Raw genomic sequence first — 18760 nt, forward strand, 5'->3', positions numbered from 1 at the left:
CAAGACATAACAAAAGCACAACACACACAAGACAGTGAAGGAGTGCTCCAACAGAGGAGAATGAGCGTGACTGGCGTAGTGAGGGGCGACGTAGCGATGTGGTATCCTGAACAATTTTAATATTTTTAACGTTTGACAATGTATATGATAGATACATATTTTTATTATTTTAATATGAGAACAAGGCATGCAATGAACTGGTTTGGCGTGGATAAGTAAGCACCTGAAGATGGCATTGTTATGCCGAAACATGTAGTGCGAGGGAGATAAGGAGATCAACGAGTGTATGCACTGCAAGACGGTTTAAATAAATCATGGACTTAAATCAGTGCAACAGGACGCTAAAATATAACATCGGGAATATGTAGGCTTATTCATAAAACTTGTCATGCCAAGTAAGGAATTCCGTCATTTCAATTTCATTTATTGAAACAAAAATGTAGTGAAGACGGGAGTTTTCAGTTTTTTTGCATAGTAGACCTTCCCTCGACTGACTGTTGTCAGTCTTTGTTTTAACTCCAGAAGTTGCATGCAGATATATTCAGGAACATAATGGTAGTGAAACACTTCACGCAAATAGGACATAACAATTGGCAATGCTCCTGGGCAACACATCGCTGTCGGCCATTGCCATTTCTGTGATGTTACTGTCGGCCAATTCTGTATCGAGCCGGACTTGGCTGGTGCAAGAGATCATTAAACCGCAACCGGGCAATAGCTGATATGTATGTAGGAGATGATGCCATGTTAGCATTCATGATGTGTCGTGTACTGATCTCCGAGTTGTGGAAACCTTTTGTCTCTCTCACCGCAGCATGACACCAAGGTTCGCCGAGATAACTCTGTGTGACGTCAGAGACAAGTTGGGTCAAGTGTCAATGAGCTGCTTGAATACGACCTTAAATTAGTAGCGAGGGACAAATAAGACAGAGGTCCCATACTTTTTGTCAGCGAGACACAAGTTGTGTAATTACCAACTGTTAAACTTCACCAAATGTCCGTTTATTTAGCAACTGAGTTAATAATCGAATTAATTGCAAGCCTTACTTTGGCAAAAGAGAAAGAAGTAAATGATGGGAACGTAGGACTGCATTTCGCAGGATGCTGTGATGTGTTAAATTAAGTTAAAACCAATTTATTTTAGTACGCAGGTCTGCAGTTCACATGCATAATCCTTTCCCAAACATTTTTTTCTGTGAAATCGGTGTGAAAATTTGCTTCTGAAATTGAGTGAAGACTCAACGTGCTTGAGAGTAGGGTGCTGAGGAGAATGTCTTTACGTGAAGGAAGTAACAGGAGATTTGAGAATATTGTCACATGTATGAGTGACTCTCGACGGGGTTTTGGAGTGGATATTAGATTTATCTTCCAACCCAACACACATTTCATAACTGCACTTAATTATAGGTCCAGTGCTGATTTCCACACACTTAATAAATCACTAGCACACACGCTAAGTATTCCAGCCCGCAATGTCTTCTCTAGTAGTTGCCTGGTAACGGCTTCTAACAGTGGCTATTCCTCTGCTTCCGGGCTCAGGTCCTCTCTGAATGGCGGCTTCCTTCAACTTCCTATTCTTGCAACTAACTCCCAATGTGGCAGCCGTTTCACACCAACCTCCTAGTCTTGTCTTCAGAGCCTGACTTTCAACTGACTAAGCTCTGAGTCTTATGTTACAACCGCCAGCCTGGCGGCCGTTCTGTCTTGGAATGAAGCACCCAGTTGGGACTTACTCCCACATTTTTATTAGTCAGACAGTTGCGGGTTTGTTGATATGGGGCGCTCTCTGACGAGAGGATGGGTCTGTTGTTTACAATTGCTGCTGGCCCTCGCCAGTGCACTCATTCTAGGGTCAGAGTCCCGTGGTACTCGTGATCATATTTTACTGTCGCAGATTCGAGGCTTCCCTTTTCATCGCCTCCTATGACTCACAGAGCAACGGTGAAGGTAGTCGACCTCGCCTCCACACGGGACTGACTAAGCTCTAATCCTCCTCTCGCCTGTAACCCCTGGGCAGAGATCATATAGAAAACACAGCTTTTCCATTGTTGCCCCAGTCATCTCCATGGGAACGCGCCTGTCCGCGAAGGCGTAACCCAGCAACGGCCGCATATACTTGCTTGTTAAAAGTCTGTTGCCTAGCAGCGAATGTTGTTTCGTTATCTGTTTCGAGATCGCTACCCAGCAACGGCTCTACATGCTACAATATTAGTTAGGAGCTTCGTACTTTGTTCTCTTTAGCAGATATTATTTAGGGTAACCAAATGAAGGAAGGTGAGATGGGGGAGACATGTAACAGTCATGGTAAGATGGTAGATGCACACATGTTAGTCCGAAAATTTTAGGTAAGGAGATCGCTTGGGAAATCTATGCATTGATGGTTTGGGGGGGGGGATCGCAATTTGTTTATATATGTATAGTAACCCCGTAACAGGCCGTGGAGGCCTATAGGGTTGTGAGAGGTCGAGGCTCCCACATTTTCTGGACAGTCGGCTCATAGATGGCGGCGAGGTTGTCAGCCTTATGCACTGGACGCTCTCTACCCCCAGGAATATTCCTGGTACTCATTTCTGTTAGAGGCTGAGTCGACCCCAGGGGCATTGTGCAGTATCCAACTCATCGGGATACGATCCCGCAACTTCCGGCTTGCTGCTTAGCGAGGAACGATGTATCTTTGAGCACAGTTCATGCCATAATGAATTGAATTCGACATGTAATGGGTGGGTTGTCGTGTAGTTGTTAACTGCGCATGTCACCTGCCTGTCCTTGACCCTTGTCTACGTTTACTTTTGTTACATCCCAAATAGACTAAAGGAATAAAGTTAACTGTGAGGATATGAACTTCGTTCCCCTGGTTCAGGGTAGATTCTGGTGTAGAAGGCTTTGTGAACAGGGGAATATCTTCTGAAATAAATGAACGACTATCAGCTCCTCAGTCAGGACTCTGCTATTTCTGGTAAATAAGTCTGCAGAAAAACATGAAACCTTTTTACGTCGGTTACAGTAAGGACATCGTGAGTTTCAAAAAACCTCTGTAATCTGTGAAAGTTTCTGTAATACGTATTTCTGGCCTTCACTTCTCAACCATGAGTTTAAGCAGAGCAAGTTTCTCGCAAAACGGAGTACAATCTCTGCTTTAGCCCCGGGAGACTTTCCGTAAAGGGAGTGCAGTTGGCGTCAAGACAAGCAGGCACCTGAGTGCATGTATAAAGATCCAGCAGGCAGGTTATATGTGCGTATGGGTGTATGCCAGTTAATTAACGATGTAAATCTTGTGTAATACTGTATTGTACGCGTGTGGTGTTCAGTCTGTGAATAGGCGTTTGCGCGCCTTGGTTAGCTTTTCTTAACCGAACTTTGGTATGGAGTGAGTTGTATTCGGGTTCGAGACTGGTTTTTCTGTTTAGGGTGTTCGTAGTTTTCTTCAGTGCCTTCAGCCAAATGTCATAGCGACACTTTAAAATAGGCCACGACCCATACTTCCACTCCATTCACTTCAACGTCACCTGTCATGTTTTGTACTCTGTTTTAATATACGTGCATGGCCAAACTTGAAGCGAAGATTCTCATTGTACAGAAATTAACCGTTGCCAGTCAGATAACTTTCCCAGTAAGATACACAGGCAAGCAAGTTGTTATGGAGAAATTATACTTACTGACGGAATACGAATCATTATTGGTTGACACGATACATTTGATACCGTCAACACAACACATAGTTTCTTTATCATGCCTCTATATGTGTGTTTATATGCTTAAAGTAACGTAACTGTAAGATGGTAACTCTGAAATCACGGAATTTCACATTAGCATAACAATGAACTGTCGCGTTAACTCTTTTCATGAACACAGGTTATGTAGTAGGTCACGATTTAGCGACAAACTTTTTGTTTTAGTGTATTTTGGTTATTCTGTGATGGCTGAAAGCCGGAGCGGGCATCCATTGCTGAGCAACGGCTCGGTAACCACGTTCCCGCTGCAACGAATAGGAATGAACGAGTCGTTGGTAGGTAGCAGGTCGCTAAATAAACACATTCCGTAACAACGGACAACTGTTCGACATGGCGACTTCTTTTCGGGCCGCGTGGCGGTTATAAAAGGGAGTTGATTCGTGCATTCGTGGGAGTGACGAAAAAGGGAGTTTCGATTCTGAGGCACTAAAATATGGTCACGAGTTCCACTGGACTCGGTATAAGTTTTCAACTAGCAATAATCGCACCTCGGGTAAACCTCATTGGTTACGATATTGCCACTGCGCAAAGCCAAATTTATAAGGACATTTCCCGCCCAACAATAGTCTCTAACGCCTCTGGTAGATGGGGGAAGCATCTAGATACCGCTGAGCCAGTTGAGGCCGAACTCGCTGGCTGAGTCGGGACCGATGGCACGCACCAATACCGGTAGGGTATAGAGACTGGTAGAATATCACAGAGGGACGTACAATAGACCACTGGTCGCGGTGCATGGGGAAACCCACCCCCTCCAACAATAATAATAATAATAATAATAATAATGATAAATCCACTGGACTCGGACCCGAAAATGACTTCTCTGTCGAGGACCAGCAGCAATTGTGAACGACAGACCTGTCCTCTCATCATAGAGAGCGCCACACAACAAGAAACCTGCAACTGTCTGACAGTAAATAAAATCTGGTCGTAAGCCCCAGATGGGTGCTTTATTCCAAGATAGACTTGTCGACTGACCCGACGGTCGTAACAACTCAGCCTGAGTTGTGGGAGTAATAGATCCGCCCTAGGTTTTGTATAGAGATTCGCGAGAGGTTCGTCAGACAGATGGTAATGTGTGAGCTGTTATAATTGGATTTAATTTTTAAACAAGTGCCAATAAATACAATCATCAAATCCAGAAGCCACTATTATTAGTCAAGCTAACCCCTTATACGTGACAATAGTTTGATGTGAATATGTTAAGTATACTATATAAATGATTTGTGTCTTAGGATTACCATGACGTCCGCCTTACCAGTACACTCCAGTCCGCAGTACGGTAAAGCTACTATCCCTGTAACATGCCATAGAGGCCCGTAGGGTTGTGAGACGTCGAGGTTCCCACATTTTCTAGACCATTGGCTTACAGATGGCGATAAGGTTGTCAGCCTTACGCGCCGGAAGCCCTTTACCCCCCCCCAAGGAAGATTCCTGTACTAATTTCTGTTAAGAGGCTGAGGCAACCCCAGGGCCATAGTGCGGCTCTAAGGATTAGGCAAATAGAAAATATCCACCTCATCGGTACTCGAACCCGCGACCTTGTAACATATTGTTTCAACCAACTACGCTACCGCGTGCCCCCTACAGTACGGAATAGTCCTAAACAATCGTTTCAGTGGATAGAACGTTGTTCTGTTATCTTCCCTTACGTGAAATGAGATTCTAGTCCTGTTGACGTCAGTGTATGCGTGTGACGTCATCGATAGATATGCTAAGCAACCCGAACACAGTTCTGAAATAGTTCCTCCGGATTTTTCCGTGTGTCAGTGCCCTGCCACGATGACATCTGTCAAAAGAGCAATATGTGAGTGTGTGAGTGTGTGTGTGTGTGTGTAAGAATTAACACTCCTGTAGCTGCCTCCGCCTACATAACACGCCTTCACAGTTCAGTTGCAGTAATTTCAGAATCTGACTGTTGTGCAAGAAGATTGCCCACACTCCAATCATAAATTGCAGTTGGAGGTGGAGGGAGATTTTATTTGAAGAAAGCAGTCTTCTGGGATTTGGCACCGTGTTAACCGGTGTTAACCGACGTTTCGGAGGAACGTATCGCCTCCATCTTCAGGGTAGAAGGAAAAATATAAGAAATCCGCAAAAGCTTTTACCGGTTGTCACGGTCTCTTCGCTTGCGGATTTCTTATATTTTTCCTTCTACCCTGAAGATGGAGGTAGTACGTTCTTCCGAAACGTCGGTTAACACCACATGCACGGTGCCAAATTCCAGAAGACTGCTTTCTTCATAGTCACCGCCGTGAAAGCCTCAAATCTTACATAGAGATTTTATTTGTTTATATTGCGATAACTTAAGACCGGGGCAGGTGTTACCATATGTCTTGGCTGCAGTAACTCCACCTGTCGTGTTTTATGCGAAACTCGCATGCAAACGTTTTACTGTTTTAAAACACGAAGCAAGTCAGACCCTGAGTACAAACCGGGAATATTTCAGACCATATCCTTACGAACCCTTCGGGATACTGAGACCTTTTTCTTCCAGTTATTATACATAAGCAGTCGTTACCGTAAACAGTAGCAGATGTGTGCTTTAGTTATGGAACTAATAAACTGCGTAGCTCTGTTGTGCCCCGTTTGTGCAGTAATTTAATGTTATATACATTTTGTGCATGAAGTGAACGTATAACGGGGAGGTCTTGGTTACCTGTGCGTCTATGAAACTTTTGATAAATCTTGATAAGTCTACCAATTGTGAAACGAATTTCTATTTCAGCTTACGAGTGTTAATTCGGATATCTCAAAAGGCACTGTAAAACGAGCATACTCCCTATGGCTTTACAGTCCTTTGTTGGGCCCCATTTTTTTTTAATTCGTTTAGTGGTTGGTGGAGTCCAACTGGGTCCACTCGGCACGGCGGCCACTGATTGGCGTACTGTAGCCTGCCCCGGGTGATTATGATGATGGAGAATTTGGTGGAATGAAGTTTGGTAGGGGAAACCGAAGTGTTCTGAGAAAATTAGCCCCAGCGCCACTTTGTCCACCACAAATCCCACTTGACCAGACTCAGGATCGAACCCGGGCCGCCGCGGTGGGAAGCCAGCGACTAACCGCTTGAGCCATGGCGCTTTGTTGGGCCTTGCCTCTTTTTCTGTTTCTTAATCCTGTACACAGTCTGTAGGACTCCTTGCACGGGCATCAGCCCGTCGCAAGGACTCTACTTATAAGTCAGAGCAACACAAACACACGACTAAAGCTCACAGACATCCGTGCTTCGAGTGGCATCCGAGCCCACGACCCCAGTGTTCGAGCGGGTGAAGACTTTTCCTCCCCTGGATCGCGCGGCCACTGATCGGCAAAAAGGAAACATGCACCGTTCCTAAAGATCTGTTGCTGTTATTTGGAATTCCTTAATTCCGTATACCTTTTTAGAAATACGATAAAAAGAGGTAAAGCTATCCCTATAACAGGCCAGGGAGGTAAGTATGGTTTTAATTTGTCGAGGCTCCCGCATTTTGTAGAGACGGCTCACAGATGACTGTGAGGTTCTCAGCCTTATGCGTCGCCCTCCCTTACCCCCAGGAAGATTCCTGGTACTCATTTCTGTTAAAGCCTGAGTCGACCCCAATATCATAAGAAACAGAAGCATTACCGTCACACAAACAACTGTTTATGTGAGGGCAACACCTCTATTTCTGTTTAAGCATCACAAACAGAACGCAGTGCTACAAGGTAAATGCCATGTAATGTCTACTGCTCTAAGTAAGTAGCTTTTTACATAACGTAATAGACCTAAAGGGGTGTCGTGACACTTGAGCTACGTTACTTTACACGTAGCAGTACTGTGCATCTGGTTCCTTCTTACTGCATTCCTGCAGGGCAAGTAACTTCTGTCTTGTGATCCGCATCGGCGGCCATGTTTCCTCTGTAAGTGTAACTCTGCCGGAAAGTGCGCCATTCAGAACTTTGCGCTGCAGAAAGTATGCGGTGTTTGTTAAGGTTACTTTAACCTAAATCCCAAAATTACACTAGTAGACCGTGCAGTGATTGATGACGTACTTTCTGGTGTGGACATGTCTACAAATGTTATGTGTACTGTTCACCCTGTCGAACATTGGAAATTGGATTTACCCTACGTCTGATGTTCAATTGACGGGCTCCAATTTTAATTAATGGACATGTACGTTGGACGGAGCTTCAGATATCAACTATCAGTTTAAATTTAAATTAAATTAAGCCTTAATCCAAATCGGATGTTCAGTTTGTGTTACTTTCTGCTGAACCCTCATTTTCCGTCGCGTTCAGTCATATCATTGTGAAAACACGTTTCTGTTATATAGTTACTTGACTGGTGACGGGGATTCATGTGGTTCATGTTAGTGTGCAGTGGGGGATGTTGGGAACACGGCAATGAACATCCGTGTTCCACAGAATACGCGGAATTACTTGACCAGCTGAGCGACTGGTAGCTTATGAATTAGGAAGCTGCTCGAATCAGTTGGAATTTACAGCGAAGAACTAAAAGTGGTTCGATGCGCAAGTAAAATAGGAGCTGAAAATTAGCATATACTCCATCCATCCATCCATCCATCCATCCATCCATCCGCCTCTGTGGTCAAGTGGTCAGAGTTCCTGGCTACAGGTCCCGGGTTCAATTCCAGGCGCTACCAGATTTTCTGAGAAATAGTGGGTCTGGAACGGGGTCCACTCAGCCTCGTGAGGATAATTGAGGAGCTACTTGAATGGAAAAGTAGCGGCTCCGGTCTAGAAAACCGAGGTTAACGGCCGTGGGGATCCGTTGCGCTGACCACGCGACATCCTCTATCGGCTAAAGTTGGCAAACTTCGCCGACAAGCGGCGGTGGCTCGGTCGGTATATTTCGCTTGCGGACTAAAGGCCACGGAGTTCGGCGTACGAGAATACGTCATCTTCAGTTACTAGCGTAGTCATTACGTCATCATTATAAAGTTACTAGATCGCATTTTCCGTGTACTTCCGGTGTTAATTCGCCAGTAGGAAATTCGAACACGTGAAGGACTTTCCTTCCGCTAGGTTGCATACACAAGGTATGACGTATCCTTGTTCGCACAGTAGGTGCACTTTACTTGTATACTCCTATTCATCTGCCTGAAATAGAACTATTGTATTGCGGGTTTCATATCCTATTTGTACTGTGAATATAGACCAAGTACGTGAATTGTTTTTCGTTGCTAAACCAAAATCAGTCTGTCCGCAGCTGTTCCATCCACCAACCTGAGGACGCGCTCCACCGCCCAACATAACAAGGACATGCTCACATTGCAGTTACACTCGCCCGCATGTTTCGTGTTGTAAGGGCTGACTTGTGAACTTGGAGACCACACAGTGTGCTCTCTGAAACACCCTTCTCTGATTGAGACCGTTGTTAAGCACTTCATGAGTCACATGTTTCCTGCCTTCCATCGCTATGGCTATTCTTGTTTTTATTTCTGTTAGGAATGTTGTGGATGGCTGATTTGCCGATATTTCAGAGAATTTATCTGTCTCTGTCTTTCTCTCTCATCCAACAACAAAACAGGGGAATTCCCCGCTACTTCATGACGCGAGGGCACACCAAGACAACTGGCAACCGCAACTTCCGAGAATTGTTATCACCCTGAGTTGAACACATGTTATTGAATGGAGAAGCGTAAATTGAGGAAACGGCAACGCAGTTGCGGTTGCCAGTTTCCTTGGTGTGCCCCCGCCCTAAGTTTTTCCGAAATGTCGACAAACCCGCCAACCACTAAACATCACCAAAATAACAGAAAGGAAAAAACAAATACATTTGACGTGTGACGAATCTGAAGATGCCAATGGCCGAGATGGTTTGTGCAGAGGTAACGCCTTAAATTTGTATCCTGGAGGTACTTGGTTCGAATCTCTGCTGGGACATCGGCTGACGTGATTGAGGCTTTTCATGGGTTTACTGAGCCCCTGCAGCCAAATATTGCAATAGTAAGGTAAAAAAGGCAAAGTTGTCCCTGTGCTGAACTAATTAAGCACCTCGCCGTGAAGGCGCATGGATGAGTGGGTGTATAGATCCACGTTTTCTTGACATCGGCATTAGTTGGAGGTGAGTGGTCAGCTTCCGTCCCCGGCTGCTTTATTCCCGGGGAAAGAGTCCCCGCTATCCATTAGATAGGAGGCTGGGTGGGCCCCAGAACCGGTCTGGACGACACAGAGAAGAGAAAATTCTTGCCCCCACCGGGACTCGAACTCAACTTTGTTGAGCACAGGGACAACTTTACTTTTTTTTTTTTACTATGATTGTGTAGAAACCTGGACAGCCTATAGTTTGAGATTTCCGGTCCGCTTTATGAAGTTGTGTGTGAAATCTCCCTGCAGTATAAATCGAATGAACGCCACAGCCACCTGGCGACTGTGAGCTGTACTCCTGGCGCCACGACGCCACTTGGGAGTTTGTAACGAGCCACTGCAGAGGCGCCGTTTAATTAAACTCCATTTACTCTTTGCTAGTTGACATAGCACTACAGGGACCCATCGCACGTTATGAAGCTGGAGGCACACGGATAAACAGTACAAACCAGACGAATGTGTATTAGTGAGGCTTCAGACCGAAGTGGCATTCACTGGTCGGCGTCCTTCAGCAAGCGTCAGCAACCACGTTTCCTCCGTTATGCATTTGCAGACTCACGGGCAAGAACAGGACATACAACCAGACGAATATGTATTCTTGAGGGTTCAGACAGAAGTGGCATTCTCTGGTCAACGTCCTTCAGTAAGCGTCAGCAACTAAGTTTCCTCCATTTTAGTTAGCTTCTTCATTTAGTCCGTTACGCATCCAATAATAATAATCCTCGACCGGCGTGTCAGCCCTTCAAAGGGCTTCTCTCTCTCTCTCTCTGCATACACAGAACAACTCTGAAGAGAGCCAACATCCGTCCACGTTCCGTGCGGATTTGCAGCCGTTGTCCCTGCCCTGTATCCGTCCAGTGATCGGTCATTGGTCGGTATGTGGTACTCACAAATTTCTTTAGTTCATTTCTCCCCGTTTCTCTGTCTTTATAACCGGGATAGCTCACTCTGTATAGCGATACGTTAATGGTTGAACTGCTGAGGAATCGGGTTCGATTCCCGGCAGGAATAAGAGATTTCTCTTCTGAGGAGCCCACCCATCCTTACTGGATACCATGAGCCCTTTCCATGAAGGAAAAGCGGCCTGGGCGTGAAGCTGACCACCCTTCCAAGTAATGCTGAGATGAAGAATAATGGAGATATACCTCCATCCCCCCCCCCACACATTCATGGCATGGCAGTTAATTAATTAAGCGCAGGGACAACTTTTACTTCTTCTGTCATTGATTTCTAGGCGATTGTAATGTGATTGAGTCTGCTCGCCTTATTCTGAAAAATCAAATGAGGCTTAAAATTAGAATGATCAAGTCAAGGAGGATGCGGTGGGCAGAGCATGTAGCACGAATGGGGAGAAGAGGAATGCACATGTAGGATATTGGTGGGAAAGTCAGAAGGAAAGAGACCACGTGGAAGTCCAAGGCGTAGGTGGGTGGGCAATATTAAAATGGATCTTAGAGAGATAGGGAGGGATGGTATGATTGGATTGATCTGGCTCAGGATAGGGACCAGTTGGGGGGGCTCTTGTGAACGCGGTAATGAACCTTCGGGTTCCATAAAATGCTGGGAAATTCTTGAGTAGCTGCAGAATTGGCGGCTCTTCAAGAAGGGCTCAGCTCCATGAATACGTAAGTAAGTAATCACTTTGCTGTCTTTATATCCCCTTAATATTTTAATATTTTTGAGGAGGCTTATGAGATCACCTTGCTGCGTGCCTGTTGCCTTCTCCCCCGCTTTTTCGTTTCCTCTGTGGCTTGTGTCTTGACAAAGGAAAGTAGGCGGTTAATTGTTCCCAGAACTTCTTGTATTACACATGGCAAACACAGTATGATCCGAAATACCTGTCAGCTTGGTGACAAGTTTATATGGCACTGGACGAGAGAAACACTGTTCGATTCTTCGAGATTTTTCCCTTCTCCGTAGCTTATCTAGCCTCGTACCCAATGGGTACCGGTGGTTCTCTCGCCAGGTTAAAGCGGCTGTGGTATGGAGTTTACCACTCACGTCCATCAAGTGCCGAGTTAAAGCGTGAAGCTGGCTGTACCTGCACCCCCTCCCCTTTCCGTACTCTTTATGGCAGGTGCTGAATTAAACACAAGGATATCTTTTTACCTGTCACACACACACGCTAATAATGTATGCAAGACATATTTTATTTCACACTGTAATGTGGTTACAGTTGCCCTACAGCAGTTTGTTACACAGTACGCCACACTCTGCAGTACATCTTTATGTGAAGAGTAACACAAAGGTAAACTTGTCCCTTTGTTTCATTAATTAAGCACCACCTCACGAAGGCGCTTCACCTTTCTTTGGCCTCCGCACTAGATGAAGACGACTGGTCAGCTTCACGCCCCTGCCACTTTACACCTGGGGTCGGCCCCAGGGCCATTCTCGACATATTTTAGAAAATAGCAATCTTACCTATACCGTGGATCGAACCCGTGCCGCGTAGGCCAGTGCTTCTCAACCGCCGGGCCCCGGCCCAATACCGTGCCCTGACATCAGTTATACCGAGTACTTGTCTTATAAAGAAAAATTATTACCGGGCCGCGTTCTCACGAAGGTTGCAAACCACTCATCTAGGCCATAGTGCGTCGCTATACCGACTGAGTCATTCTGGGCACTTTAGGGTGAGTTCTGTCTCTAGAAGTAGCAGAACATATTTATCGGGGATCAGCGCTGGATACAGTGATGGACGTTTGGCGAGCAGTGTAATGAATCTTAGGTGAAGGTAAGTTTGTCCCTGTGCTCAGCGAATTAAGCACTAAAGCACTACGCCGTGAAGGCGCATGGGAAGTGGATGTATACAAGCAAACTCCGTGATTATAGTCCGCAAGCGAATTATACCGCCCGAGCCACCGCCGCTTGTCGGAGAAGTTTAGTGCCAACTTTTGCGGATAGAGGGTGTCGCGGGGTCAGTACAACTAATCCCCACGGCCGTTAATTTTAATTTTATACATCGGGGCCGCTATTTCCTTGAAATAGATCCTCAATTATCATCACGATGCTGAGTGGACCCCGTTCCACACACACTAGCTGGTAGAGTCGGGAATCGAACCCGGCTCTCTGGATCTGTAGCTAGGAACTCTTACCACTAGACCACAGAGGTGGTTAGTGGATGTATAGATCCACATTTTCTTGTCCTCGGCACTAGCTAGAGGTGAGTGATCATCTTCACGCTCTTCCCGCTTTATCCCCAGGGAAAGAGCCCCCGGTACCCATTGCATAGGAGGTTGGGTGGACCCCAGAAGCGGTCTGGACGATTTGGGAAAGAGAAAATTCTTGACCGTACCAGGACTCGAACTCCGATCCCTCAGTCTTCTAGCCCGTAGTCAGTCGCTATACGGACTACCCTACTTAAGGTTAAAAAAAAATTAGGGGTTTTCTTGACGAGCCAGAGGACGGTCAGCTGCTCAACCATTCACGTGTAATTAAATGCGAGGGCGGTGGGGTGGGGGACAGTGACTGTTGCGTTCGAAGCTGCGCAGACGACGGAGACTTCGACTGGTTGTCCCAATACCGCAGCACACGGAGTATATTAGGGAAAGTAGATGGGATTGATTGTGCTGGAGGCATGCCTCCAGTAGCAGCACTGACGTATAAAGAGAGTCGACACTCACAAACTGAATGAGAGTATTACTGAAGTGACCAGGCCCGGGCTGTGTTGGTCCTCCAGACCGTAAAATTGATGGCTCCGTTAATGACAAACAGAGACATTCCTCTAGCTATTCAGCACGACACTCAGACACAGTAAACGCTGTGGTGCCAGTAGAAGTAGAGCTGCTCTCAGAACGTGTGTGATATTTAATGACGCTGTATCAGAAACTACACAAACCACTTAACGTAACTAGTCTAGAAGCTTGGAAACACCTTCAGGCCAGTGGAGTATACGTAATAACAATACATCGACATCCTTACGAACTGCACAGATAACATGCATAATATCCACGCTGCAAAGGGAATGCAGCTCGAATAAATCCAACAACGAGAAATACTCTCAAGCAAATATCTTTTAAATAGTGGATAAAGACCACAGCCGATCGCCGTGGCCACGCGGTCTAAGGCGTGAACTGTCTTTGCTTGCTAAACCCAGGATCATGGGTTCGAATCACACTTGAGGCAAGGATGTTTTTGTGCATTTATTCTGTGTTTGTACTGTCTTGTGCACAGGTAGCGGTCTTGCCACAGGCTGATCCCCCGTCTAAGTAGTTCCACCGCCTGTGTAATAGATGAGGAAATTGAATGAAGCTGCTAAGGTTCAACAAAGGCTGTGGAGCCATGGATAGTTAGTTAGATAAAAACAAAACAAACTCCGTGGCTTTAGTCTGCAAGCGAACTATACCGACAGAGCGACCGCGGCTTGTAGGCGAAGTTAGTGCCAACTTTAGCGGATCCCCACGGGCGTTAATTTCGGTTTTCTAGACCGGAGCCGCCACTTTTCCATTCAGTTAGCTCTTTAGTTATTTTCACGAGGCTGAATGGACCCCGTTCCAGACCCACTACTTGTCAGAAAATCTGGTAGCCCCGGGAATTGAAACCGGGACCTCTGAATCTGTAACCAGAAGCTCTGATCACTAGACCACAGAGGCGGTCGATAGTTTATTCAGTGTGCGCCACTGAAAGTGTTCTCCAAGCTCTGCTGTCGCCCTATAGCACTAGTTAACCCAGTTTACATACATCTCATTGCGTGTACCTAGACAGCAGACAGACGCCATTCCTGAATGAAGCTTGTCTTGCACATTTTTCTTGTTGAAACAACAATGATAAGTTATTTGTTTGTTCTGCGGAGGACAGACTCTCTGCCTCACTTCAGTAAGGAACACCAATTTTCAGAGATACTGTATGTTTTGTTTGAAAAAAAAAACACGGAAGCAAGGGAATTGGATAGATGGATGGACTGACAGACTGCGTTGTAGCAGGAAAGATGCCGTCTCTGTTTTGGTAAGAACCAAAGCTCTCCCAGCTTAATGGGGCTTTTATGTAGTTTTTTTTTTTAAGTTTCTTGGGGTGTGGTGAGACTGAATCCACTTTGTACGTCGGCCACTAATTGGTCTATTGTACCAGCTTGAGATGACAGTTGATGAATGGGGAGCAGTGTGTGGAATGAGAATTGTCAAGGGAAACCGAAGTACTCGGAGAAAACCTCCAATGCCACTTTGTACACCACAAATCCCGCATGACCTGACCCTGGATAGAACCCGGGCCTCCGCGGTGTGAAATCGACAACTAAAGGCCTGAACTGTGGCAAGGCCTGGGTTCTTATGTACGTAAGAAACGCACCCAATTTCCTTCTTCATCTGTTTTCGATAAGGATCATATATGCTTTAGTAATTGGTACTGTGTAGTGTGTTTATCAATGCATGCTTTGATGCGAGAATGGGTCCAGAGGCTTGGGACGGAGAGCACGCGAAGTGTGCTGTAACGTGACGAGTGTAGTGCTGTCGTGTGTGGCTGCCGTTACACCAGGCGTAGTGTGTTCATGATGACCCGGTCGACGGGTACAAGTTGGCAGTCACGCTTTGTTTGCGGTGTGCTCCGACTTCTCGGCCAACAGGCAGAGTTGTTCCTCCTTTTTTAGTAATTTTTGTCATTACTGCCTGCCAAAATAATGGGCTAGGATCCAAAAGTGGGTTATGCCCGTTTTCTTTCATCTGGTTCTCAATGCTTCGTTAATGAGTTCTTCAGTTCTGCACGCTGGGTAACCTGAGCCGCGGAAAGTTTCTTAAACAAACTGAAAAGAAGCTGTAGCTTTGTCTCATTAGGGGGACAAGGAGGCGTAGGCTGTAACGTTTGTGACCTGTGATTAGAGTCGTCATGGCCTATAAAAAGGAATGGTCATACGGGAAGGAGACCTTGAACTCCTTTAGCCCTGACTTCAACCCAGTGATCATTTTATTTAAATTCATGTTCCTTTTCGGATTTACTAAAAAATTTCCACGAGCCTATCACAGTGGTCACCCGCTCTAAAACTGGGATTGTGGGTTCGATTCTCACTCGAGGCATGGATCCCTATGTGCGTTTATTCTATTTATGTTGTTCTGTGTATAGGTAACGATCTTGCAACGGGCTGATCCCCCGTCCAAGGAGTCCTACTGACTGTGTATAGGATTAAGAAACTGAAAAAGCGGCCAAGATCCACAAGGGCTCTAGAGCATTGAGAGGGGAAAAACAGGAAAATTTTCAGAGTGAAATGGTTTTAATGTTTGAGTCAGTTAGTCCACTCGAAATTAATTAATATAAGAGATCTCAAAACGAATTGCTATATGAAGAGTAATAGTTGGCATAGCCTACGGCTGGACGACAGGGGTTAGATCGTCGGCAGGGACAGGATATTTTTATGTTCTGGACGCCATGTGTAGACGGGCCCACCCGGCCTCCTCTCAGTAGTTACCGGAGGTTATTTCCCCTGTGGGGAAGGCAGGGTCATGAACCTGACCACTCACTTCCTTCTAGTGCCGAGGTCAAGAATGGTGGAGCTGTACGTACGCGCATTCCCTCAGACGCCTTCATGATCTAGTGTTTAATTACATAATTAACTGTGGGATAACTGACCCATTATCAAAATACTGTGTAGAAGATAAGGGTACAATTTGCACCTCGGCGCTAGATGCTAACGAGCCATATCTGAGCTCAAACGTAGCGATGCAGCCTCCCTTACACTGCCGACATTTGCGTGGCTTGGCAATTGTGCCACCCGGCCGCTGGCTCACACTGGCTCTCTAACAAGGTAACGCGAAGCTAAAGTTGCGTCTGTGCCCAATTAAGCACGTAGGGGGAGTGGAGGTATCGTTCCACAATTCATGATCTCGGCACTAGATGGAGCTGAATGGTCAGCTTCACGCCCCGGCACCCATTGTATAGGAGGCTGGATGGGCCCCAGAGCCGGTCTGGACCTTAAGAAGAGAAAAATCTTTTGCCCTTGCTGGCAATCGAACCGCGGCCATTCGACCCGTTGGTCGTCGCTATAGTAGCAGAGCTATCCCTGCTTCTTTAACACTGTAAGAGCTGCAGATGCAGACCCATTTGTTTTTAGCCTAATTTCCTTATTAAAAAAAAACAAAAGCAGGGTTATGAGATCATCGTGTTTTCTGTGTATCCCACATTAGCAACTTTTGAATGCCTGAAAAGGTCTTTATGAAACTTTGTATGTATATTTTGACACCTGAGCCCATCTCAGCGGCGTGCTTCGTAAATTCCTCCGAACATTCTGTGTGTCTGTATATGTATAGCTCTACCGTTGCTAGGCAACGGCTGGGGAAAAGCTTCCTGCGGCAGCTGATACACAATATAATTTTTGGAGGCGCCATTTTCTATGCGGTCCGTGTAATATCAAAGGAAAGTAGCGATTAGTTCTTCCCAGAACTTCTTGCTTTACAAGAATTCCTGTATTTCATTAGTGGAATCGAAGTCGAATGGAGCTGGGGTTCTGCTAACAGCCTTACGGATTCTAGTCGGTGTCCAGCATTTTAGAATTGATCCGTAAGTGACAGGGTTCAGGTAGTGGATTGATAGACAATTAGCCAGGCTCATTTGCACCGAACTGATGCACCGTTGGCTTGATTGTGGCTTGGCAGAATTAATTCAGCATTATTGCATTTGTTGTTGGCTGGAGCTACGAGGTTGAATGGCCCCATTAGCTCCACGTTGTACAGTTTTTGTTCATTCGCTGTCATTCAGATCGTTGAAGCTAATTAGTAGAGCTAATTGGGAAAACATGGATATCTGCCATAACGCCATGCCGAGTTGGCACTGTTGTGTTACTCTTGTGGTATCAAGGTTGCCAAAAGTCGTTTTTGAAATGTGATTTTTATATCTTGACGTCGTTAAGGGAAAGCAGGTTGGAATACTACACGGGTACTTTTTTTTTTTTCATTGGCGGCTGTCTTCATACTTTTCGCGCGTTGTCCTCCAGTTTTGGGAAAGGGACCACATGAAGGTAAGACACGTTTGTTTTTTTCTTTCTGGTTTCTTGCATGCCTAACTCTTTGACCCTGAAGATTGAGGCAGTTGTTTCTCCGAAGCTTGTGATTTTTCCTTGAACTACGCGGCGTTACAGCCCAGAAGTTCGTTCTCTTCATTCCGAGTATGTATTTTTTTTCCCCCTTCAATATTTCTCTTTCTTCCTCTCTCATAGTTTCACATATTTTCCTTTTCTAAAACGCCCTCGATTTTGATATGCTACTTTCGTTCCAATCATATGAATGAATTTCTTCTGCTTAATGATAATTTACTTCTGTCGAGTCCCATTCAATAGGTGTACACATATAAACATCCAAACTTGAAACCGTATTCAAAATGTTTATTTCATATTTCAGTCAACACAACAGTTTATAAAACATATACAGATGACATATTTACATGAAGGTCGTATATCCGAGGCACAGCATATTTCAACGTCTAATGGGTCATCATCAGGTGTTGAACTTATACTTAATATAGATCCATATTGAAGGGTTATTCTTTGTTTTGATATTGAACATATTACAATAGCCTCAAAGTTAATATTAACTGATTAAAGCTATTATTTCAAATTATTAAACTCGAATTTGTGTTGAGGATATGTATAAGCATGTTATTCCTTGGGTATGCTGATCATCTTAATTGTTCTTCGAGAACGTGGATGAAATGAACATTTTATGTACAGGATACAACACAAAGCTAGAAACTGTAGGTCATCTTTTATTTGACTTCGAATTATTTTAAGGCTATTCCTTGGTGTAATGATAAGGAGATGCTTCGTATCAGGTCCCATTGAGAGGCTGCAGACGGACATAGATCGTACCTTAAATGCTGTTACCAGAACGAACCCGTACGTTTTGGTAGCGGGTGTAGACAGTTTGAGCGACTCGGGTGGCACGAAGATGGATTGATCGCCCGCTCCCCCAGCCTCTCAGCAGTCAAGTAGTGGGCTAGAGGGCCACAGTACCTCGATACCGCGGATCCTGTTCGCTTTCCCGCAGACA

At 45.4% G+C, this 18760-nt stretch overlaps 1 protein-coding gene and 1 pseudogene across 6 annotated transcripts in view; one reads left to right on the top strand and one right to left on the bottom strand.

Moving 5' to 3' along the window:
• The window catches only part of LOC111865663 (fasciclin-2), a 410157-nt gene that overhangs the window by 302091 nt on the left and 89306 nt on the right, over positions 1–18760 (top strand). The gene's annotated exons all lie outside the window — the stretch shown is intronic.
• Positions 4143–4264, bottom strand: LOC111865714 (annotated as a pseudogene).

Source organism: Cryptotermes secundus, unplaced genomic scaffold, assembly GCF_002891405.2.
Source record: "Cryptotermes secundus unplaced genomic scaffold, Csec_1.0 scaffold19, whole genome shotgun sequence".
NCBI classification, from domain to species: domain Eukaryota; kingdom Metazoa; phylum Arthropoda; class Insecta; order Blattodea; family Kalotermitidae; genus Cryptotermes; species Cryptotermes secundus.